Source organism: Ambystoma mexicanum, chromosome 6q (genome assembly GCF_040938575.1).
Source record: "Ambystoma mexicanum isolate Mex_15411 chromosome 6q, UKY_AmexF1_1, whole genome shotgun sequence".
Lineage (NCBI taxonomy): Eukaryota > Metazoa > Chordata > Amphibia > Caudata > Ambystomatidae > Ambystoma > Ambystoma mexicanum.
This window is the reverse complement of record NC_090937.1, coordinates 1,006,845,096-1,006,868,331: the sequence shown is the minus strand read 5'-3', so window position 1 is coordinate 1,006,868,331 and position 23,236 is coordinate 1,006,845,096.

Sequence of the window (23,236 nt, the reverse complement as noted above, 5' to 3'; positions counted from 1 at the left end):
TACTCTCTTCATTGGCATCTCTTCTGTGTGTGTCATTTCTGCTTCATGTGATGTCACCAGTTCTCTCTTTCACTCATTTCTCTATGAGTACATCATATAGGGGTTTCTCAATGAATACCTTGTTTTTAGGACTCTTCGCGGGTTAGGGACCATTATTGGAGTCGTGGATGTCGCAATTTCCGGTCTCCAACACATAGGCAAAATGGGGCGGGACTTCCGGTAGAGGCATTGGCTTCCCATCTACACTCCCCCCTTTGGGTGATTCATTGACCACTCTTCCATCATTCTTCACATCTAGACAGCTGAGTGTGAAAAAGTGCTTCTTTGGAGTCCATATCTTCATTACTCCTTTCAGAGATCCTGTTGATTTCACTTGGTCATCAACACTCCAGGTCATGAGAGTACATTGTCCATTCGGGCGGCAGTAGATCCATCCTCCCACATACGTCTTGTGATTTCTTGGATACAGAAACTTCTTTCCCTCAGGTGCTAGAATACTTGCTTCTATATATTATTTTATTTTTTCTTCTGTCAGCTCTTTGGGTCCAAGCCCTGACCTAACATTGATCATGATCTTCATTCCTACTGCTTTCTTTGCTGTCTTCTTGCACTGTCTGATTATCTGATCACACAGAATCCAAACAGGATTATGACTGAGAATGCTCTGAGGAACTTGAGGAACTTGAAGATGTTCGCCATCCATTGTGGAACCCATGAGAAGATCGATGCAAACCAGCTGTCATCTGCAATATCTTCTACTTCATCTTCCATCTTGATGTGCAAGATTGTCAGCATCATTATGGCCTCTGTCAAGGTCCCTTTCTCCTCTTCATGAGAAGGTATGAATGTGCAACATGATTCTCTGATTTTGGCACAAACACCTGCATCCATAGCTGTGATCATGTCTAGGACATATCTATTCTGAAGGTACATCAGTCTTATGGCTCTCTATTCTTCTTTGATAGCATTGAATCCCTTTATGGTAGTGTTGATCATCTGCAGGACCTCCCAGGTGGTAATCTGTAACCATTTGGCATTTGCCATCGTCTGGATCTCTGGCATGAAGATTGTCGCAAATACTGTTGAAGTCTGACTGAACAACCTGTGTTCATACGGAATAGAGTTAAATGCTTTTATTGATTTTGCTGAAAAGTAGTTCTCCCTCTTTATTTGATTGAGAACTTCAACTGATCTCCTTTTTCTCTCCAATGTCCAGGTCACTCTTTGGAATCACCAATGCTGAAACATGGACGATCACTATAGAACACTGGGCAACTTCATGTAAGCTCTGCATCCAAAGGCCCAGTAGTGGTCCATTATCAATACTGTCCCATCCTTCAATATTGGTAAGTCAAGATTTCAACTGCTGAATCATTCCAACTTTGCCTGTGCTATTGTTTCTGAAACATAGTTCTGCACTGGCTAGAGGGACTATCGGCAGCGGGCCTTCTTCATCATCAAACCATGTCAGCAATTTTAAAATTTTCGGCCAATGCTGTTTGCATTCTTTTCTGCAATCTTTATAGTTGGCTCATAGTATCCTGTAAGTGCTAATGTCCTACATATGATCAGGCCATCCTCCCATCCATCTGGAGAAAGCACTGTCCCCTTTATTTGCAGCTGCCCTCTCTCCTTGCATCTTCATATTTCTTCATTTTCTTCTTGACAATTGAGCTTTCTGTTTATTTCCCATCTGATTCCTGCTCCCTTCATTCCAGGCTGTTCATATCTTATCATGTGATCTCTGCTGTGTGGTCTCTCTCTTGTCTTTAAATCTTGCACATAATCATCTTCTTCTGGAGCTGTCCATTCAGTCATCCATACCAAGGATACTGTTCAAACCAGGAACTTACCTTTTGTATTGCAGAGTGAAAGGTGTGTCAGGCAATGAGCTGTCAGGACTGCTACTTCTAGAATTCCCTATAGCATAAGGTAGGAGAGCACAAACATAGCAACTCTCCTTGGATGTCCCATTTTGCACATCTTTCACATGTTGATAACACATGTTATTCCCCAGATGTTCTGTGCTGTCTAGATAATTATTTAACTCATAATCATCTTCCCTTGTGATTCTCCTGTCTCTCCCTCTTACAAGGAGGGTGTGTGCATAATGTTCATGAAGTATATCAATAAGGGTCTTTCCTACAGGGGGAACCATAGGAACACTTGTCAGAGAAATGGGTGACCTTACATGTGTCACTTGTGTAGGGATATTCACAAATGACCTTAGTCTCTTTGCAACAGGTAATTATGCATAGGTCACTGGAGTGGGAAAAATCAAAGGGACTCCTACCTTTCTTGGACCAATGAAGTAGACAGTATGGATTACCAACATTAGAAAAACAATAATAAATGCTGAGCATGCATATATTATGCACCAATACATCAGTCCCCAACATTTTCATTTCTCCACACATCATTGATTTTTGCATTTTCCAAAACAGCACCACTCCCAACATTCCTCATTGTGCCTGTGTACTCCTTTTACGGAAGGAAAAACCCTTTTTAATCAGGCAACTCTGTTAGATGGTCAGGTAATTGCAAGTTCTGACCAACTATTGCAATAACCTGACTCCTGATTGCAGGGCCATTTTTAGGATTGTGCAGAAAAACAGTACTGCGACCAATAAGAGCAGGATAAGCTCGCAAAATAAAAACAAAAACAGCAAGAAAGAGGCTATTGGCATCGACATCAGATAGGACCATGGGGTTAACCAAAGAGAAACTCAGTGAGGAATGAATCGGGGAAACTGCTCCCTTTTGCAGTCGTCGAATTCAAAGTCTAGATTTGGCATATTTAGCACTTCAACACTATACTATCTCAAGTCCAATTCAAAGATTCCTGTGACTTGAGAACTTTGTTTAGCACTAATGCTATAATATCTATAAAGAGTGTCCGGGGTGAGTCACAGTCCAAATGCACACTTGCATTTATTTAATCAGCAATCTTAGCGTCCTTCTTACTCATCATCAATCAAGGCTGCACGTGCTGAACTACTTCTTCTTGTCTTGCTTCTGAATCATCTGTTGGGGGTGCATCGGTCTCACCAGCATACAGTTTCACGTTGCCTAGGAGTATCCATGTGCATCTGTCTTGTACTTTTACTGCTGAAGGAGTAATGTTCTCCATAATAAAGGGACCACTAAAACGGGGTTCGTGTCACTTCCTTGTGAGGTTGCGCACTAGGACTGAATCTCCAATAAATAATTTAGGTGTTGGTAATAATTCTTGAAGTCTGGTTGCTGAATGGTCTTCATCTGTGTCCTAAGACCGACACCCATTGCGCTTGATTTCATCTAAAGTGACAGATACTAGTGGTCATACATGTCAAATAAGCACGTAACTAATTTCCTAACAATTCTTCAGTAATCTGGGCATCACTTCTGCTCCTCGATCGAGAAGACAGGGGTGTTCTCATTTGCCTCCCTGTTACTAGCTTGTGGGGTGTGAGGTTGTGTTCCAACCCAGGCTGATCCCTTAATGCATATAATGCAAGGGGCAGGCACTACAGCCATCCCCTCTTCAGTGTCAATTTGAGTTTCGCAATTCTCTCTTTGAGAAGACCGTTGAGTCTCTCACATATCCAGTTCAATTGCAGGTGATAAGCAGAAGAAAACATGTGTTTTATACTGAGCAATAAGCTAATCTGTTCAAACACTTCATTAAATAAATGGGGCCCATTGTCGATTCTCAGCACCTCACATACTCACCATCTGGGAAAGACTTCCCGGACTAAAAACTTTGCTGCGCAAGTGGCATCAGGGTGTGTACAAGGACCTGCTTCAATCTGCCTAGAAAAAGGACACACCACCATTATCATATTCCTGTATCCACTACATACTTGCATAATATCAACATAGTCAATATATAAATGCTGAAAAGGACCATTCGGTCAAGGAATCACTCCTATGATTGTTCACAGTGTGTGCCCAGTGGTAAACTTTTGACATAAGATGCAATTTACCACATAAAGTGCAACATGTTTTAACAGGTTCAGTACAAACCAGTCCTCCGCAATAGCTGCTGCAAGGCTTTTCCTAGTCACATGCGCAGGGTTGTGCAGCTGTTCAAGCGCTACCCTTATAAAGGCTACAGGCATCAATGGCTTTCCAGTACTGTCCTGTCACCACAATGCTTCAAAGGGGATAAAGAACACCCCCCCCCCTTGTTTCCACAATTCGTGCTCTTCCTGTGGTGCACAGCCTTGAACCTTATCAACTGTGTTCTTGACAAATGATTAAACCCTTCATTTACAATCATAATTGGGACAACTTTCTCCTTTACATCTGGAGTATCAAATCTTGAAATATCTGGTGAATTTGCACCCCTTTTAGCCTCTTCGTGTGCGGCTTCATTTCCATGAGAGATAAAGTCAGTTTGCTTAGTATGTGCTGTGCATTTAAATATTGCTATGGCTACTGCAAGGTGTGCTGCCTTAATAAGCCTGGCAAATAATGCTGTGTGTTGCACTGGAGTGCTGTCTGCTCGGAAGTAGCCCTCCTTTTCCAACATTACTGTACACAGTCACTTCCTGTCCTGCATGTTTCTCGAGCGTGACAATAAGCACCACTAATTCTGCTGCTTGTGGTGAAAAGTGAGGTGGTAGTCTTGCACCTGCTGCAATCACAAATTCACCATTGGCTCTGTGACTTACCACAGCTGAACTTGAATGCCTTTGCCCATCAGTTTAATCAATTTTTGAAGACCCGTCAATAAACACCCCCCTGCTAGCGCATTCTCCTTTACTCATGGAGTATCATCATAGAACCCCTCGTAATCAGTGCAATCATGCACAGGCTCACTCTTTGCTTCAGGCTCAGCTACAAACGTGGCAGGGTTCACTATTTTACAACTGACTATTTTGATTGCTGGATTTGATATAACTAGCTCATATGTGGAAGCCCTCTGAGATGTTAATGTACCCTCAGGTTTCTCCAAAATAGCAAACAAAGCATGCTCAACAAACAATGTCATAGAACACCACATCGCAATACTAGTAGACTTCTCTATCACAAATGCGGCTGCTGCCAGTGATTGTTCACAAGGAAAATACCCTCTCATTACTGGATCTAAAAGCCCACTATAATATGCCAGGGGTTTGTACCCCAACGTAGTCCTCTCATTGAGCACCGCTGTCATAACTGTCCCATTCGTATGTGTAAACAAAAATAATTCCTCATCATAGTTGGGAATTACTAAAACTGGAGATGTACAAATTGCTTTCTTTTATTCTTCAAACCCTCCCTGAATTTCATCAGTCCATTCTATTCTTTCCTTATTCACGTGTGTTTTCTTCAGAGCCTGCAAAAGTGGTCATGTATATAAACTATAATCAAATACCCATGCTCTAGCATAGTTGCACAATATCCAAAACTGCTGCATTTGTTTAATCTTGTGCAGTTTTACTGTTTTCATAATTGCCTCAGCTCTTTCAGGTGTGATTCTCTTCCCTTCATGTGACATTAACTGACCTATGTACAACTTCTTCTTGACAATATTGCAACTTCTCCTTGTCCACTTTATATCCCTTGTCTGCTAGAATAATCATTAAATGAATTGAATCTTGCCTGCACTCATCTTCTGTTGTGCTACAAACCAAAATATCATCTACGCACTGTATCACAATGCTTTTCAAATCAATATTGCCTAAATCTATCTGTAGGACCCTAATAAAGATCAATGTACACTCACAGTACCCTTGGGGCAAACAAGTACTCTTCAGCTTAGTTTGATGAAACATTAATTACGTATGGTCTTGGGAGTCCTTATGCAACAGGATTGAGAAAAGCGCATTTTTTCAAGTCAATCACTGTATAATATCGTGCCTAAGTGGGGATACTACATAGTATTGTCGCCGGATTCGGAACTAAAGGAAACTCTGCCTCTACAATCTGGTTAATTGGTCTCATGTCCTAAATTAGTCTCCACAACCCCCCCCCTTCGATTTCTTCACAGGGTACACCACAGTTTTACACGGTGACTCTGACGTCACTAAGATACCATGTTCCATTAGTGCTGAAATAGTCTTAAAAATACCCTAATCTGCCTCTCAAGACATGACGTATTGTCTTGCTCAAGGTAAAATTTCTCCTGGCTTCAACTTAATCCTAACCTCAACTATCCTCATAGGGGCCTGTAGTCCATAAAGAGTTTGGCATTTTTTCCAAATCTTCATCAAAAAATGCTTGGCGCTGTCGCACTATCACCATTCGCAGTGGGATTTCTCTTCTCTCTATTCTTATCCAATATGTAATACTCATGTCTAATATTACTTCATCATCTTCCGGATCATCTCTAAACATATCCTCGACAGTGACATCAGTCAATCTATACCCTTCCCCAATGGCAATCACTGTCCTCCACGGCCTGCCCTCGTCATCGGTTCCTTTGAGCATTGCCAATTCCCACGCACTATGGCTGCATTTAACTCTAGGGGAATAGTCTGTCCCCATTTGCATCCATAGGTATCTGTGGCCTGAACAAAAACTCATCAGGTATTCTCATAATTTTTCCCACTGGGCCGGGTAACCATGTATCAATATGCATACCCAATAAAGAAAGACTTCTGGCTCTAATGGCATTCTTCGTAGAGCTATTTGGCTGTAAACGCCAATATATATTTGCCAACATTCATATAATGTATCCCTAGAGCAGAACATACCATGCCTTCATCAGAAAAAGAAATCATCATATTAAGCTTCATCATTAAATATTGGCCCAAAATATTAACTGGTGTCTGCCTTGAATACAATAATGGAACAGGCATGTCACACCCTCCTATGGAGACTGGTAATTCATCAGTAAAAGGTACTCTACTTGTAGCTCCAGAGAAACCTTGCACATTCATGGCATTTCTCAATATTGGATATTTGCCCTCTCGTATACATGAATGAGTAGCCCCAGTGTCTACTAAAAAAGAAAAAGATTTTCCTCTTATCGTAATATCAACCCTCGGTTCCTCTTGGGGGTCTGGTGTCACCGATGGTACTGAACATATCAAGTCACCCTGTGAGCTGTCCTATTGTGAGTACATACTTATCCCTGTACCTGTAAAAGTCTTCCTCCCACTACAGTGGCACTCCCTAATCAAGGTGTCAATATTTGTCCTGTGTTTGCCTTCTGCTGTATCTGCATGGGTGCTTGCTGTGACTGCCCTTGCGGTGGATTCAGTGGTGCTTGCTGTGGTTGCAATGCCTGTTGCATTTTCTGCTCTTGTGCTTGATACACTGTCTGATCTTGGGCAAACCCACCCATAGCTTGTGAGCTATATGCTAGAGGATAAGCTGTCCTTCCCCCCTCTTGGGAATTGCCCATTCTGTACATACCCTTGGCTTCCACATGTCCGCGTGATGTGCCCTGTCATTCCACATGTCCATAATATAGGAGGAGCTCTTCTTATTAGCCCCTTGCACATTCTGATTATCATTCTGCATATTTTGAAAACCATCTTGATTATTCTGAAAACCACCCCTTCCTCTGTAGCCCATTCCTCTGCCTCTCGGCATTAACCCATTCCCTCCTTGGTCCATCTGGTGTTGATTATTTGCCTGTGATGCACCCACTGCTTGCTACATTCCCAATCCTTCTCCGCTTGTCAATACCGCCCCTTCTATGGCGTACTTTGACAATTTCTTCTGAACTAACTTGGTTTCCTCGAGTTTTCTAGCATATTCCTTCTTATCATTTTTCTTTTGTAAGAGCCGGTAGTGATGCGCTATAGTCAATTGTATCTCTGCCCATGGCTTTGCTTCCATTCCCACTAATTTCTTGAGCTGTCTCTGTACATGTTCTGGCAATCCTTGACACAAAATGTGGTAAAATGCTGCCACTGATTTCCCCCATGGTTCCCTCGTTTCAAGAGTCCAGTATTACTGAATACTTTGTGTGTAAGCAAGCAGATCTTCATCATCTTTCATCTTATGTGCCATAATTGCACCCATTTCTGACGTATCAGGATACTGTACCCTGAGCACTCTCCAGGCATCTGCTCTACAATGATTAAATGGCACTCCATTGTGCATAGTGTTCTGTGCCGTGACACTTGAGTAACATGTTCTTTTTCAAATGGCATCAGCTTTTTAGCCAAGAATGGCTGCTAGGAGACACTTAATGTGCCCTATTGCCAGAGTTTTACCTCCTGTCATCTTTTCCAACTCATAAACCTATTTCCCCACACCCGCACCTGCACCCGCCATTAAGCTGAGAAGTTTACACCTTAAATTCTCCTTATCAATTTTTGGCCAGGGAATATACTTCAGTCTGGTCACTCCTTTCTCCAATAAAGGGTACTGCATAAACCCAAATCCACAATCGCTTCCCATCGCCTGCCTATCCATAGTGGGGACAATGATTCCTGATTGCCTTCTACCTGGCAATGACCTCACCCTGCTCACATATGGTGGCGACTCTCCCTTCTCACAATGCGATCGTCCTTTAGAACGCTCTGAATATACTGTAGGATCTGGCTTTCTATCCTTAGGCTGTAAATCATCCCATCTCACGTCCGTGTCTATCTGCAGACATCCCTCGGGACCGCATGTACTTTCTCCCTCCTCTGCACGGAAGGTTTCTCTATCTTTGTTTGACATATCTAGTCCCCAACTAGTATGGCTTTTTTCGCGCCTTGAAACACTTGTGTATAGGCGCGTTATAAATGCCATATCATATCATATCCCCATCACGTTTGTTTAAATTCTGCCTGTCTAAGGACAAGGCTATATGCTCGAGAATGAACGGGACTCGTGATTAGACGGCCAGGGATTGTGTCAAAATTCTCCTCTAGGGTTATCCTAGATGGTCCTGCCATTGCCCCCTGTGATGGGAGGAACTTCTCTATATTGCCCCATGGTATTACTGGACACGGTTCCATTAACTCTTTATGAATGCAATCAATATCGTGTTCCCTTTGTCTTCTTTTTTGCTCAGTTTTTTCATCTAATTCTCTTTGCTTTCTCGCTTCCTATCTAACCCTTTCCTCTTCTTCTTTTCTCTGCCCTTCTTTCATTTCCTATACGCTCTTCTTCTTCCCTTCGTCTTTGCATTATTTTATCCCTTAATTTCTGTGCTTCCTTCTCCTCGCTCTTCTTTTTTTGCCTATCTCGTTCTTCGATTACTTCTGCCTGTTGTCATACTTCCTTTGCTCCATTGCCCTTTCTTGCATTCTCTGCTGTTCTTCCTGATACATCTGTTCTCGTTTCTGTCTATTCTTTATTTTATGCTCATCTTCTTTGAATTTTTTCTCTTGTTCCCTGTCTTTTCTGTCCTGTTCATCTTGATCTTCTCTTTGCCTAACTTCCTCGATACTTTTCCCATCGAGCTTGAGCAATATCTGTCCACCCATCCATTTGTTCTGTATAAGCATTACCTCATCAACTTTCTCCTTTTCTCCTTTCCATCTCTTAATCTCTTGTTCTATGTCTGTGGATATATTCAGTCATTCACTTTTCTCCTCCTTCTCCTGCAAGACCTTAAAGACCTCTTCTTTTCTTTTAGTCTCTTCTGGACTATCGTCACGCTTTAAGCAGGCGGTTCATATATCGGATTACTATATCCTGATTCCGCTTTCACTTCCTTTAACGAATACAATCCTACATCCTCTGTGCTATCGCCGTTTACTTCGGGCGAGGTAAGGGGAGCAGAAGGCTCAACACCTTCCTCCCTAGACTGATTAAGCATACTGTCCTCAGGAGGCGGATCTTCCCGTTCCTCCGGGTACATTTTCCAAAGCTCTAAAATAGGTAAGCTCTTCTCCTATTTCTTCCCTGTGTATGCAGCAAGCATGTATGTGGTTATGTGTTGGAAAACCGCCTTGAACAGCGATCCCCCTTGTGGCCATGGCATGAATATTTTATCTGCTGTGCCCTTTACCCACAAAGCACTATACTGTCTGAGCTTAGGTATATGATATGATAGGTTATTTATAACACGCTTAATACCCATAGGTTTCAAAGTGCAGACCCGGGGATCGAAGCTCTGTTGCTCCGTATCGCCTTGCTTTGAAGGCAAGCAGATTGCCCCTGAGCTATCCTCCCAAGATAGGTGCATGTTTTGGAAGCATCTTGCACATATGCATCAGTGGAGTAACATCCTCCATTGTGAAAAATCTCAATTGACTGTCAATACTTACCGTTAGTTACACAGATAAGTATCAGAAAAATAACAAATATGAGCACGCTCCAACTTCGCCGCTCAAAGCCTCTACTTTTCAACCATCTCAACCTATCTTTTCAGCCGTCACCAACAATGACAAAAAAAAGATAACAACTTTTGATCTCTTCTTTATCCTCACAGTTTTACTCTTGTCGATCTTGTCGACACATCTTCTCATTTCAAAATACACAAACAGACAGACTATTTGACTATTCACAAAACCACCATGGTACTCCTTTGCTCCTAGCCCCTAAAATACCCAGATTGGAGTTTGAGTAAATACCCAGATTGGAGTTTGAGTAATTCCCTATCATAAACCTGTATATGAGCCACCTAATTACCTCCTCTGGGTTTTGAAATGACTCCTTCTAGACCTGCCTTGAGGTAGGAAACTGGGCTTTCTAATGCTCCTCGTTATATATCTCTAACGCTCCTCATTTAAATGTTCCTCATTTATACTAGACGATCCCCCTTTACTTTTGTATGTTACCACGATCCATCCCTTTATTTTCTAAGTCCCCTTGATCTACTCACCATTCGCTTTTCAGCTCTAAACCTTCGGGATCGTCCCCCTCCTACAATCGACCACCGTCACCTTCAGTCCGCTCAGCACCTGTGGAATCCAGGAGGGATTTTGTCAAATAGGGGCCCGTCACACCTGTATGAATTTTTATTGCGAACAAGAGTTCTATATTGGCAGCTCTCCACAGGAAACCTTCAGATCCTCTAGCTAGATGGCGATGGTGTCAGATTATCTGACAACACTAAAGACCGACTAATTGATGGGCCAGAAACATCCTCTTCTACCACATAAACCCGTAGGCCCTTTAAGCGAGGTAGCGCTGTATGGGATGGATGGGAATGCTGATCTTACTCTTCCACCAATAATAAGACCGACTCAGAAAGTTGGCAAAACATTACTGTTTTTAATTGCAATTGTCTAAAACAGGGAGTACAATGGGTGTCAACAGACAGCCCACCACATAAGTCTCAAAGCATTTTATAACAAAATTACACTTTTATAGCAACTGTCTCTGAAGGCAGTTCTGTGCAGGCCAAATGTTCTAGCCGGTGAATGACCAAAATGTACGGTGGAGGGTGAAAACAGGGGCTGCAATCAAGGCTGAACTCTGAATTCAAACAACAAAAAGGCTAATTAAAAAAACTGTGGTCACAGGCTAACTAAGAGTGACAAATGGCCTGGAGGAAGGGAAGCTCATATTTGCACATAGGAAGATTCCCCTTGTTTAAATGGACTGTCACAATTGTTGCATTTTCCCAGAAACCACAAGGCACACTGATTACATGTATGTTTCACTTTGTAGATATTTTCCAGGCAATTTTGTTGATATAAAATTCCGAAACCTGTGACTTAGGCAATTGTAATGACCAGCTAAAAAGTGTTCCCGGCTGCTCTGAACACGTACCGAATTTGAGAGTTGGCAAACTGGTGGAGTGGAAAATTAGGAATGTGGGGAATAAATTGCATGTTCCTAAAGAATATGCTTTTTGTAAAGCTGGCGTAAAATTGACAAACAACCGTGCACCACAGTGCAAACCCGGCTGTTGTTTTATTAAATTCCCTATGATAAGCTTAGCCTGAATATATTACTTTTTGGTCGGCCTACAACTCGGCTCCCCCTGGACGAATCCTCACCAAACTTTGCAAAAAATGGGGCACTCTGAATTCTTTTGCAAAGTTTGGTGAGGATTTGTCTAGGGGGGGAGTTATGGAGGGGGCCCAAAACATCTTTTTTTCCCATAGGCATAATGGGAAAACAAATTGCGCACGCCTACAGTCCAAGCCGCTGGACGGATTTTCACCAAATTTGCGGCAGGAGCTGAGGCTTGGTCCCGAAAGCGTGCTTTTGTTAATTTGGTATAAATCCGTCCAGTAGTTTTTTTTTAAATAACCAAAACATAAAGCAAAAAAATGTGTGATATCTATGTCTGCTCCGTGGTCACACTTCCCTGTACGCTCCGCGGACAAGATACCAATTGGGTAAGGGACTGCCGTCATGGACGCGGACACGTGATGTCTCTGCCGATTGGCTGCAGTGAGCCGTGTTCTGCGTCAGATTGTTTGGATGTGCCTGACATCTTGGATCCGCCGACAGTGCAGCAGCGACCAGCGGCAACATGCTATTTTGAAAACTATTTTGCTGAGTTATAGTGCTTGGGGAGGTTCACACAGTAAGAGATGGGTGAAAAACTGTATTTGGTCAGGCGGTAAGTGTTAATGATGTATTCTCTATGCCTGCCTTGTTCAGAATGTTTGTGCGTACAGAAATTGAGGGGTTTAATAAGGGTAGTATTTCAGTCCGTGCTGTGCACAGGCACCTTGAAACTGTTCTAAGGACACGCATGGTGTCAGCAAACATTGAAATTGAGTACATGTCGTTATTATATTATATTTTTCCTATGGGTGTGCTCTTGATTAGTACGCCGCCATGGGTGTGCCATGCTGCGGTGGTTGTGGCCAGGGCCTAGAGGCCTGGCTGCATGGCCGTAGGCCGAAGGCCATACTTCCAAGACTGTAGGCCCTTGCCACAACCACTGCAGCATTTCACACCCATGGATACACCTGTAGTATTGATTATCGATTAGATGGTTGTGGGAGGGTGTACAGTCTTGGGTGCATGGCCAAAGGCCATGCACCCAAGAACAAAGTTGTAAGGACTGGAGGTATAAGCCACTGCACACCCATACATTGTAATATCTATGGACATACAGCTAGGAGTCTAGCCTCTGGCCAGAACCACTGAAGCATACCACACCTATCGATACACCCGTACTACTGCACATCACTCAGGTGGTTGTAGGGAGGGCCTGCAGTGTTCGGTCCATGGCCAAAGGCCATGCACCCGAGAACAAACTTGTCAACTCTACAGTTATAAGCCAACATGGATTTTACATAGTGCGGTGGTTGTGGGCAGGACGTAGAGTTTTGTGTGCATGGCTACAGGCTGTATGCCTTACACCCAAGTATGTACACACGGCCCACAACCACTGCAGCATATCATATTCACACATCACACCCATACAATCGACTATGTATCTGGTAGGTGTGGGCAGGGCCTAGAGTCTTGGCTACAAATTGAGTACATGCTACAGTTGCAATGTTTCGTCAAGTGTACGTAAGCGTGATAGTGCTACGTAGCTCATGCCTTCTTTAAAGACTGTGTTTCCTATATCTATCAATGCTTTGTCTAGGGTAAGACCTTGGGATTTATGAATAATGACTGCATATTCAAGAGTTAGAGAAAATTGTTCTTTACGTACATACATGTCTTTGAACAGACGGAATCGAGCAGTTGAGCACCCTATCCTTTTCACTTCTGATAGTTTGTCAAAGCGAATATTGACAAACTGAATGTTTTGTCATGTGGGTATGATTGAAAGCCAACAACTGTACCCAGTGCCCCATTAACACGCCCTTGCTCCATGTCAAAGTTACGTTTAAGCATTACTATTTTTTCCAACCCAGCTGTGTTGGAGATTGAATTTTCTAAGCTATTTAGTCTTGTTGTGGCTTGCTCAAACATGGGTAGTGTCATACCATGTACGTCTAGTTTGTCTGTGGCACACATTTCCATTATTGGTTGCATTTCTTTATTTAACATTGTTTCATTGAATTTGAAACAGCTTGCAAGAGTTGGCATTAAGGCCATACAATTGACATTTTTGTACGCTAGTTGTTCCATAACATCAGTAGCACATGCATTATCGCCATAAAGTGCATGAATGTGCCGGTTTTTCAATATTGCTTGTGCTTCTTTAGATAGTACACCAACTCTAATACTTTTTAAGATGTTGGCATAAGTGAGATATGTAGATTGCTGCATGTTTTCTGTTAATACTCTGTATTGGAAATGTTGCCAAAGGTTAACATTTCCTGTGCTGCCAACAGTTTTACAGCAGAGTTTGTGTCCTAAGTTTTTAAAAATAGGTTCACCTTTCACTGGTGTCAATTGTTGAAGATCTCCGAAAACAATAATGTGTTTCCCTGCAAAGAGTTCTTCGTAGTTTGTTTTAAGTACTTCTTGCAAGTTGAGGTGAATCAAAGACAACATTAGGTTGGAGACCATGCTCACTTCATCTATTAGTAGCATTTCCATTTGCTTTAATACTCTGCGTAGTTCCATTGCAGCTTATGCAGAAACTTTGTAATAGTCTAATTTGTTTTGGTGTTCTACTGGAAGAAGTAGTAATCGGTGTAAAGTGACACCGCCTGTGCTGTAGGCAGCTAAACCTGTGGGGGCAGTTACAACAGCTGACAGTTTGTTGTTTGTCAATTGCTGAAGGAACTTGCTGATGATTTTGATTAAGAATGTTTTCCCTGACCCAGCTTCACCACTGACGTACAGCAGTATTGGTTTGTAATTTTGGCAGGTACATTCTTTATTTTCGTGTTGTACACCATGTGCAATTTGTTTTATGTCTTCAAGAATGGTGCACTTATGTTTGTTAAGTTTTGCTTGTTGTACAGTTAAGTCTTCTATATTTTCTTGATAGTGGCACATGGTGTATTCCACTTCTGTCATAGCTAATTCTGCCTCATTTACTATTAGTGGCTGTCCCAGTGGTTCTTGGCTTCCTGTTAGAAAAGGTTGACTACTGTCGGAGGAGTCCTTATCTAGTTGGGCCTGAAGTTCTTCTTCGTGTTGCTATTCATTGTGCAACATTGTTTTGTACTGCGTAAAGTTCACATTGGTGATAGTGCTTTCATTTGCTTTGAAAGCATCTTCATAGCAGTCATAGTTATATAGTATATATTCCTCTTTTCTCCATGGTTTAATAAGTTGTGGCAGAGACATATAATATAGTTCTTTCTGTTGAGGAGTTTTTAATGACAATTTAACATGATTAATTAAGCTTCGTGTGGTAAGTTTCACTAAGCTGCCTTAACAATCTGTGACTCTATATCTGCCTTTGCTTTCATCAGGTTTTATATTATTTGTGTATGCCAAGTTTTGAGCTATGTGGTATAGACACATGCTTTCCAAAGTGCTACTCCTGTTCGGATAGTATGTGTCCATTAAATTGTTTTTTAAAATGTCTTGGCTCTTGGGATCATTTCTGGCATTTGTTTCTATGTCCTCATATGATTTCAGAACTCTTTTTCTAGATTTAGCAGGAAAAAGACTTAGCCATACTATGTTGTCTGATTTTCCGTACAAAGCAGTACTGGTTAAACAATCTTCAATGGGCGCCACACTCTCTATGAGACAGCATTTTAATGCCTAGGCTGTACAATTTCTGAGATAGGTCATCCCAGAGGTCTTGAAGCTCTGTTTTTTCTGCTTTTGTTAAGTAGGCTGTAACATATTGTGCAACAGCAGTGTAATTGTCTGCATGCAATGTACTGCACATCTATGTTTGCATTCCATAAGTGGGCAATGATTGCATTGTAATCATTGATATATTTTGATTCTTCTGTTCTTTTTATGTGATATGTGTTCTTAGGTGATTTACCTTTAACACTATGTTGAACTGAAGACATGAAGTTGTTCACTTCACCTGTTTCTGTTACTGGCCTAGGGAAACCAAACCGGCATTTGGTGTAGTATTTCCCTTTGTTTTTGTATTTGCGATAACAGCATTTGCCACATTTGTGTCTTTCAAATTGTAAAATCTGCCCATGCAGGTCACTGTGTCCGTTGTGTGAAGGGATTTCACAAGTGACATATTTTGGGATGAACTGCAAAACAGTGGCATCAGTGTTGTGACGAAATTTAGGTGCACCTTTAATCCATAAAAGCATGTTAATATGAGGTGCTCCTCTCGCTTGGTATCCTTTTCTCCAAAAGAAATGTTGCACTTCTCCGAGGGAAGGAACAGTTTTATTGCAAATAAAGTGTATCATAGTAATGAAACGATGACAGAAATATCTTGACACATTAACTGGATATAGAGAACAAAGTTCTCCAGGTGGTAATAAATGTAAGTTGGTTTTGTTGTTATTTGATATGCGTAGGAACTCATGTAAATCTTCCCATGCATATTCTGCACAACTTAGTGTAACAAACCAAGTCGGTGCTCCAAGGTTTCTGATCATACAATGTACGTCTCTGTGCCGTCGGAACCAGTATTCTTTTGTACCGCGCATGTTTGCAAACAAATTTGTTATACTTGATTGTAAAACCTCATCTTTTTCTTGTACTTTTTGTATTAATTGCGTAGCTGACATATTTTGAAAGTGGGTTCCAGATTTCAAAATGTGTGCAACTCCATAACATAGGGTTGGTAGTTCACTTTCAAAGAGTAGGTGGAATATGGATTCCACATTTTGTCTAAACCTGGGATCTTGCGAATACATTCGTAATGAGGGGTATTCTGATGCTGTAATCTGAGTGGGTCTATCATCGTATCTTCCACCTTTGCCAGTAGGAAATAGCAGTGGAAATGCATGTGCTTCTATACTTTTTTCCCATATGCTCATTGGTGAATCTTTGGTTTGTCGCATTTGGTAAGTTTCTAGTGCATAATCTATGCTTTCATTGGAATGCAATGGATGAATTGTGTACTGGTCCAAAAGAGTGAATACTGCAGCAGGATCCAGAAGTTCGAATTGTCCAGTTTCTGATGACTCTTCAATTATTTCAGTTGTTTCCCTTAAGCTTTCTTCAATATTTATTTCCTTGTAATATTCGTTATTGTCTTTTAGATATTGCAAGGCTTGTCTAACTTTATGTGAGTCCACCAGTTGTTGGCACATTTTTTTGTCTTTTGTTGGTACACCATTTACCAAGACAATTAAAGAATGCTCTATTGAACGTTGCACTCCTAAAGTGTGTACATTTTCTGTTCGATCTAATGGCAAATAAACTACTTTGCCATGAATGCCTTTCACCAATTCAGAGGGAGGTAATTTTGCTGTTTTTGGGTAAAGGCGTATAATTGCTTGAAATGGGTGAACTGTTTGAATCATGATGCTCTCATACAAATTGAGTTGTTGCAGGGTTTTTGGTAGTGGCAACAATTCTAAATTATTTGTGATAGCACGTGAAGGAGTTTGGTTGTTGTCTAGTTTTGTAGTGTAGTAACTGCAACATATTAGGGGTTCACTTATTTGATATTTGTTTTCGGCTAAAAGGCAGAGAGCTAATTCAAACCATTTGGAATCTTCATTGTCTTCTATTTTGTATGCTATGTCTATATTTTTTGTGTTCCTTTTGTAAAACATTCTGCGGTAACACACATACACATGGTTTGGTATTCAGCCGATGCACTTTTAAATTTTAGTATTTCTTTTTTGTATGTGTGTAATAGAAGGTTGCTATGTGCAGAATTGTTGCTAGTCTGTTCTACAACTATTGCTTTTTGTAAGTGGCTTTCACTTCCAAAATATTTTCTCTGGATACGGTCCATTTCTTCTTGTAGATATTTGGGTGTACCATTCAGAAGAGTGTTATTTAAATTGGCTAATTCTAAAGCTGGACTAGTATATTTTATACACTAGATTTCTTACATTTGAATGATGTATTGATATCCTTTTGATATCATGGAAGGTGCTTTTGCAAATATGTCCAGAAATGCAGGCTAATGAATGTCCTTGTAGTCCTGTGTATTTGTGCACTGGCCAGATATCCAAATTTTGCAGCACTTTCATTTTAATTTTGTCTTTACCTTTCATATAAGGATTGAGGAACTGACGTAAAGATTTGAAAGATTTGTTAGGAATGGCACACATTGACGTGCACGGCCATTTGTATACTGGTTCAGTTGAATCGAGAGGTAGTTCTGAGTTTTCAGGGGATACTTTTCTAAGCAGTGTTTCTTGTTCCATGATGCTATTATTGATTTTTTCATACCCTCGTCCACTGCTATGGATGGCAATTGTGTTTCTTTTATTTTGTTTGTATGCTTCTTCATTAAAATATGGTTCTGTGGTTGTTGTGTGACTCCATTCACCTCCACAAATATCCAAGAAGTTATTTTTGTTCACATTCCATTTATTGATAACGTTCTCTTGTAGTTTCGTACTTTGTTTTGTTAGTGGTTTCAGCCTATTTGACACTAATATAAACAACTTCCTTTTGAGAAGGATTGCACTGTCCGCGAGAGCTTGTAGGATTAATTTTCTACCTATTATTCTTTGTTTAATGAATGGGTATTTGTGGGTAGAGTGGTTCAGAAATCACTGTTTGCTTTGATGCGCAAATTAAATACATAACCCACACAGTCTGTTTGAGGAATAGTTAGACTATAAAGGTCGTACTGTACTTACTTTTTTTTGCAGAACAGGTTTCTTCGGATATGTCGTTTGCAGTGTAGAAGCTGTTGACTTTCAGGAGAGTAGTCTTCACTGCGATTTTAAAAAGAAGAAGTTAGTAACTTTGTGTGTTTGAAGCAGTGAAGTTACTGTATACATTCATTTTGTAAATTTCGTCGGAATATTCTCCTTTGATATTTCAACACAGTGCATGTGTGCATTTCACTTCACTATGTGCTGCCTTTGTATGTTACTTGCAGTATGTTAGTTGCACGTGCTTCAGAATGAGTACAATTTTTAGGTTATGAAAATGCCTTGTTTCTTTTAAGCTGTGTTATCTATAGCAGAGAGGTTTGTAAGCATAAGGTCATTATAGTAGATGGGAAACATTTCTGTACTTTCATATTATAAGTACGATTTTGAAAAATCGGGAGACCCTGAGAGAGAGCTGTCACCAAAGCAATCAGGAGCGTTTATTGTTCTCATACGATTGCATTGGAAGTAATATTTATGTAGGCGGTACACAGTAAAAAATGGTGCCATTTTCTAATGGAAAATCAAGTTTCACGCTAGATAGGGAGGGTTGTAACGTATGTATAGGTTATGCGGGAGACAGTAAGAAGTAGTGCGGTTTGTCAATGAAAAATCGGACATCTTGCACTTAAAGGGGGAGCGTTGGTATGTATTGGCTATGCAGATTTAGTGGCATTAATTTGTTTAAATGAAATCATAAGGGTTGTACATGTTCTCTGATTAAAATATGCATACCTGTACTTTATACGCATGCATGTGCGCATGCATGGAGCTGTACGTATAAATCCGCGACACTTGCACAGTAGTTTTTAAAGTAGGTGCTTTGCAATGATAAGCGACTTGCATTCAGAGTGATCACTAATACATTTGAAGTGCAAAATTTTGATGACGGAGTTAGATGTAGGGATGTTGAATGCGATTGGTGGACGGTTGTGTGACTGCTTAGCTGTGTCCAATGAGGGAATGGATTCAGGAGTGATGTGGAAAGGGTAGAAGGACTGGCTAAGAGTTACGTGCCGCACGTAGACAATGCTTGTCCGTGGGTAGGGTGTGTCACATACAGGTTTCTACAGCAAATCCAGCATGGAAAGGGGACTGTAGGCATCAGCCAATCAGATGTTCACATTGCTCTTTTATGTCGAAAGACGGTGCGTATACTGAAGATTGAAGAGGTGCAGAGGGTCAGGGTTTTGGTCCATGGAGATATTTTTTACATGGTTTACAGCACTATGCCGAAAGTAGGCATGTGGCACACCATTTCGATGTGAGAGGAGTGCAGGTGGTGTGGAGCGCTGAGGCTGATCGCAATGTTGCGGCAATTCTCCAAGTTTGCACCGGGATGCCTACGATGACCACTCCTCATGTGGTAGTTTTGCACCACGGTGCTTGCCATTTGGGCTACATGAGTTCACGTACTTTGTTGGAAGATTTGGAACAGTTGGTTCAAGCAGTCATGAACATCTTTCCAACTGCAAAATTATGTTTTTCTGGATTACTCCCTAGAGGAAAATGGGACAACAGTTCTGTTTTCTGTCCTCATTAAAATATTAGGCGGTGTAACATCAATCGCGGCATGCATGCTTTTATGTTACGTGCTGGTATGTTTTTTTGCAGCCACGAGAACATTGTTCCCAGTAATGCGGCTTATTTTGAAGCAGATGGTGATGTGTTATTTACTTTGGGAAATGCCATGTTCTTTTGGAATGTGAGGCTTGCTTTGGAGAAGGTTGTGTAATGGTTGTAGGAGTAAAGTAAGAACAAAAAATATTTTAAAAAAACAAAATAACAGGTGTCTGTAAGGCATCTGCCCAAAAAGAATTGCTCTTTTCAGAGCCCACCTTAAAGGGGAAAAGGCGAATAATAGTTAAATGTACAGTCATCACGCTCTGATTCTGTTAGTGTCCGCGAACATGGCAGTAGTTTGAAGGCGGCGCATATTACCAACGGGGATTCTGGCTGGAGACGCATGCAAATGAGAATGTGCGAAGGTAGGGATTGGTCAGTAAAGTTCAGTGGGTGTGTTCTGTACCGAGAAATTTAGTGAGAATGTCTTTTCCCTGACAGCAGGCCAGACAGCCATAGCTCTGTGTGCTCGAAAACAGATTATCTGGATTTTGGGAGACTCATGGATACATTAGTTGAAGGTGCATGCAGAAACTTGCGGTCTATGTGCAGATCTTGGATTTCCTCATGTGGAAGTGCACTGGCATGGCGTGCGTGGAATGAGGTGGCTGAACTTGGTACCTCTCTGTGCAACTTTACCGACAGAGCATCATCCTGATATATTTATCATTCATTGGGGAGGAAACAGTTTAGGCCATGTCTCTGGAATTTCTTTGCAATTTGCAATGAAGGAAGGACTTGCGAAGGTCATGGACATGTTTCCAAATTGCCAAATAGTTTTTTCCCGTATTGCACAAAGACAAATATGGCTGCGTTCTTCTGCATTTGGTCCACAAATGGAGAAAGCGAGGCGCAATGTGAATAAGGCTGTTTGTGCCTTTCTAAGAGATGTTGGCATGTCCTCATTCCACAATGAAAACATTTTGTTTCGCAGCTCTTTCATTTTTTCATAGAGATAGAGTCCATCTCACATATGCTGGCAATCAGATTTTTCTTTGTAATGTACAAAATGCATTGCAACTTTTTTTGGAATCATAGTCACCTATTTGGCATTCCGTATTTTCCAACCTACATTTTTTGAAGCACACACACCACCACCAAAAGGATCTTTTCAGAGCCACCAATTACTCCCAGTGAAAAGTCGATTAGTTTTGCTACGCTTGCACCCCCCATTTTTGTGTGTCCTATGACTGTTCGCAGACTTTTCCAAAAATGCGCGGAGGCCTGCAACGGTCACTTGATAGTTCTATTGTTAAACTGAGAAAGGAGGCTATGAAAAGAGCCTTTTTTGTAATTTTTGTTATTTTCAAGTTTACTGCTTTTGATGACAGGACACACTAGGAAAGTTGGGCAAAGGAGGGTAAGAAAGGGACACCAACCGCGTGGATAAGAAGGGGCAGGTGGAGTGAAAAAGATATAGGGTGGGCTTTAATTAGGTAGGGAGCAATTCTTCTGGTGCTTCGTGGCCGTAGCCTCAAAAGCACTTTGAAAACTCTTCCCCCCTGCAGAGTAATGCGTCACTGTACACACACAATATTGTGACCCTCGAAAGGAAAGGGTCGACAGCATCGCAAATGGCTTGTGAGGCAGCTGCAGGGATGCGCTCCCCCAGAGGAGTGTCTCTTGTGGTGAGAGGATCGGACACAGAGGATGCTCTGGAGGAACTCAATCTACTACGTTCTTCGCATGGCAGCACCTTGCGAATGTCCGCACTGTGGAACAAAGTTAGGTGTCGCTTCATGGTTGTCATACCAAAGCTGTACGCACCAGGTCTCCCGCGACTGAGCACCAACTTGCACTGGTTACACTTGACTAGGTTTGCACGTGCTTTCGGTACGTTCCCTAAAACGGAAAACAACCGCCACACCCACGACTCCCGGCGAATGTTTGTAGTGCGGAGTTCCTCCACCTCATTCTCTTCTTCCTCTTCTTCCTCAATCTCTACATCCTCACACTTATATCCCTCTGCAGGCCCTTGAGGAGGTGGTGGCGGTGGTGCTGAGGCTAATGAAGCAACAGTAGACATGGATGCCATAAGGATTAGTTGCCTAATGGTCGCTACAGCAGTAAAGGCAGCACAACTCAAACTGCTAAAGCCAGAAGCACAATAAAGATGAGCTCAGCGGTGTGGCCATTTATAGTGGTGGATGGGTGCACCTCGTGACCATATTGATTACTAAAAAGCGCTGCAAAAATTCTAAAAGTCACATTCACAGGTAGAGCTATTGTATGGGACATGTGAAATGGTGATTTTATACTGTAAAATAATATACCATGTATGTATAAGTTCTTTTGCAATGTGCAGAAGCAGACACACTGCGCAAATTAGTCCACACGCTCGGCGTGGGTGCGGTCACATGATGACGTCCTGAACACATCCGCGAGGGAAATGTGTGCCCGCTGGACAGCAAATGCAGACTAACAAACGTGCACATGCGCGCCAGTGTTCTACGGACAGTGTTCTACGGACAGTGTTCGGGTCCTGAAACTAATTAAAAGTGTGTCACAAGTGAGACGGACAGTTAGTGACAGGCGCGATGTTCACAGTACTTATGGGTGTACTGCGCTTGTGCGTACATGATCTGCTGACTGTACGGACAGGTCCAGTGTCCTTAGGACACCTCCATTTCGTTTGAATACGAACATGCCGGCCACCGCGCCTGTTCTACGGACGGTTCCATCTTGGCTGTGGATGATACGGACAGGTATAGTGTCCATAGGACACTCCCATTTTGCTCATTTACAGACATCACAGACAACTGGTATGTCCTAGGAACATGTTTTATCTCATTTGTGAGCGCTACGGAGAGGTATAATGTCCTTAGGACGCCCCATTCTGTTCATTACGCACAACTTGCACAGATGGTGCGTTCTAAGATCAGTTCCATCTTGGTTGACATTGGTACGGGTAGGTGTATTGCCGTTAGAACATCCACATTCTATTACTTACGGCTAGCTCGAACAGGTGCACTGTTCGCGAACATTTTAAGACTTTTTAAAAAAAAAAAAATGTCCTCAAACCCTTCGACTACAACAAATATACAAAAACTTTCTAAAAACACACACACACTTCAATCAACAGAAATACAGGGGGAAGCAGATACTGACACGGATATAGGGGAATTAGGGTTCAACACGGGCTGATTGTGAGGAGATGATTTGTGAGGGGAAGAAGGGATGGATGTTTCATCAAAACGTCTATTTTCTTCTTGAAG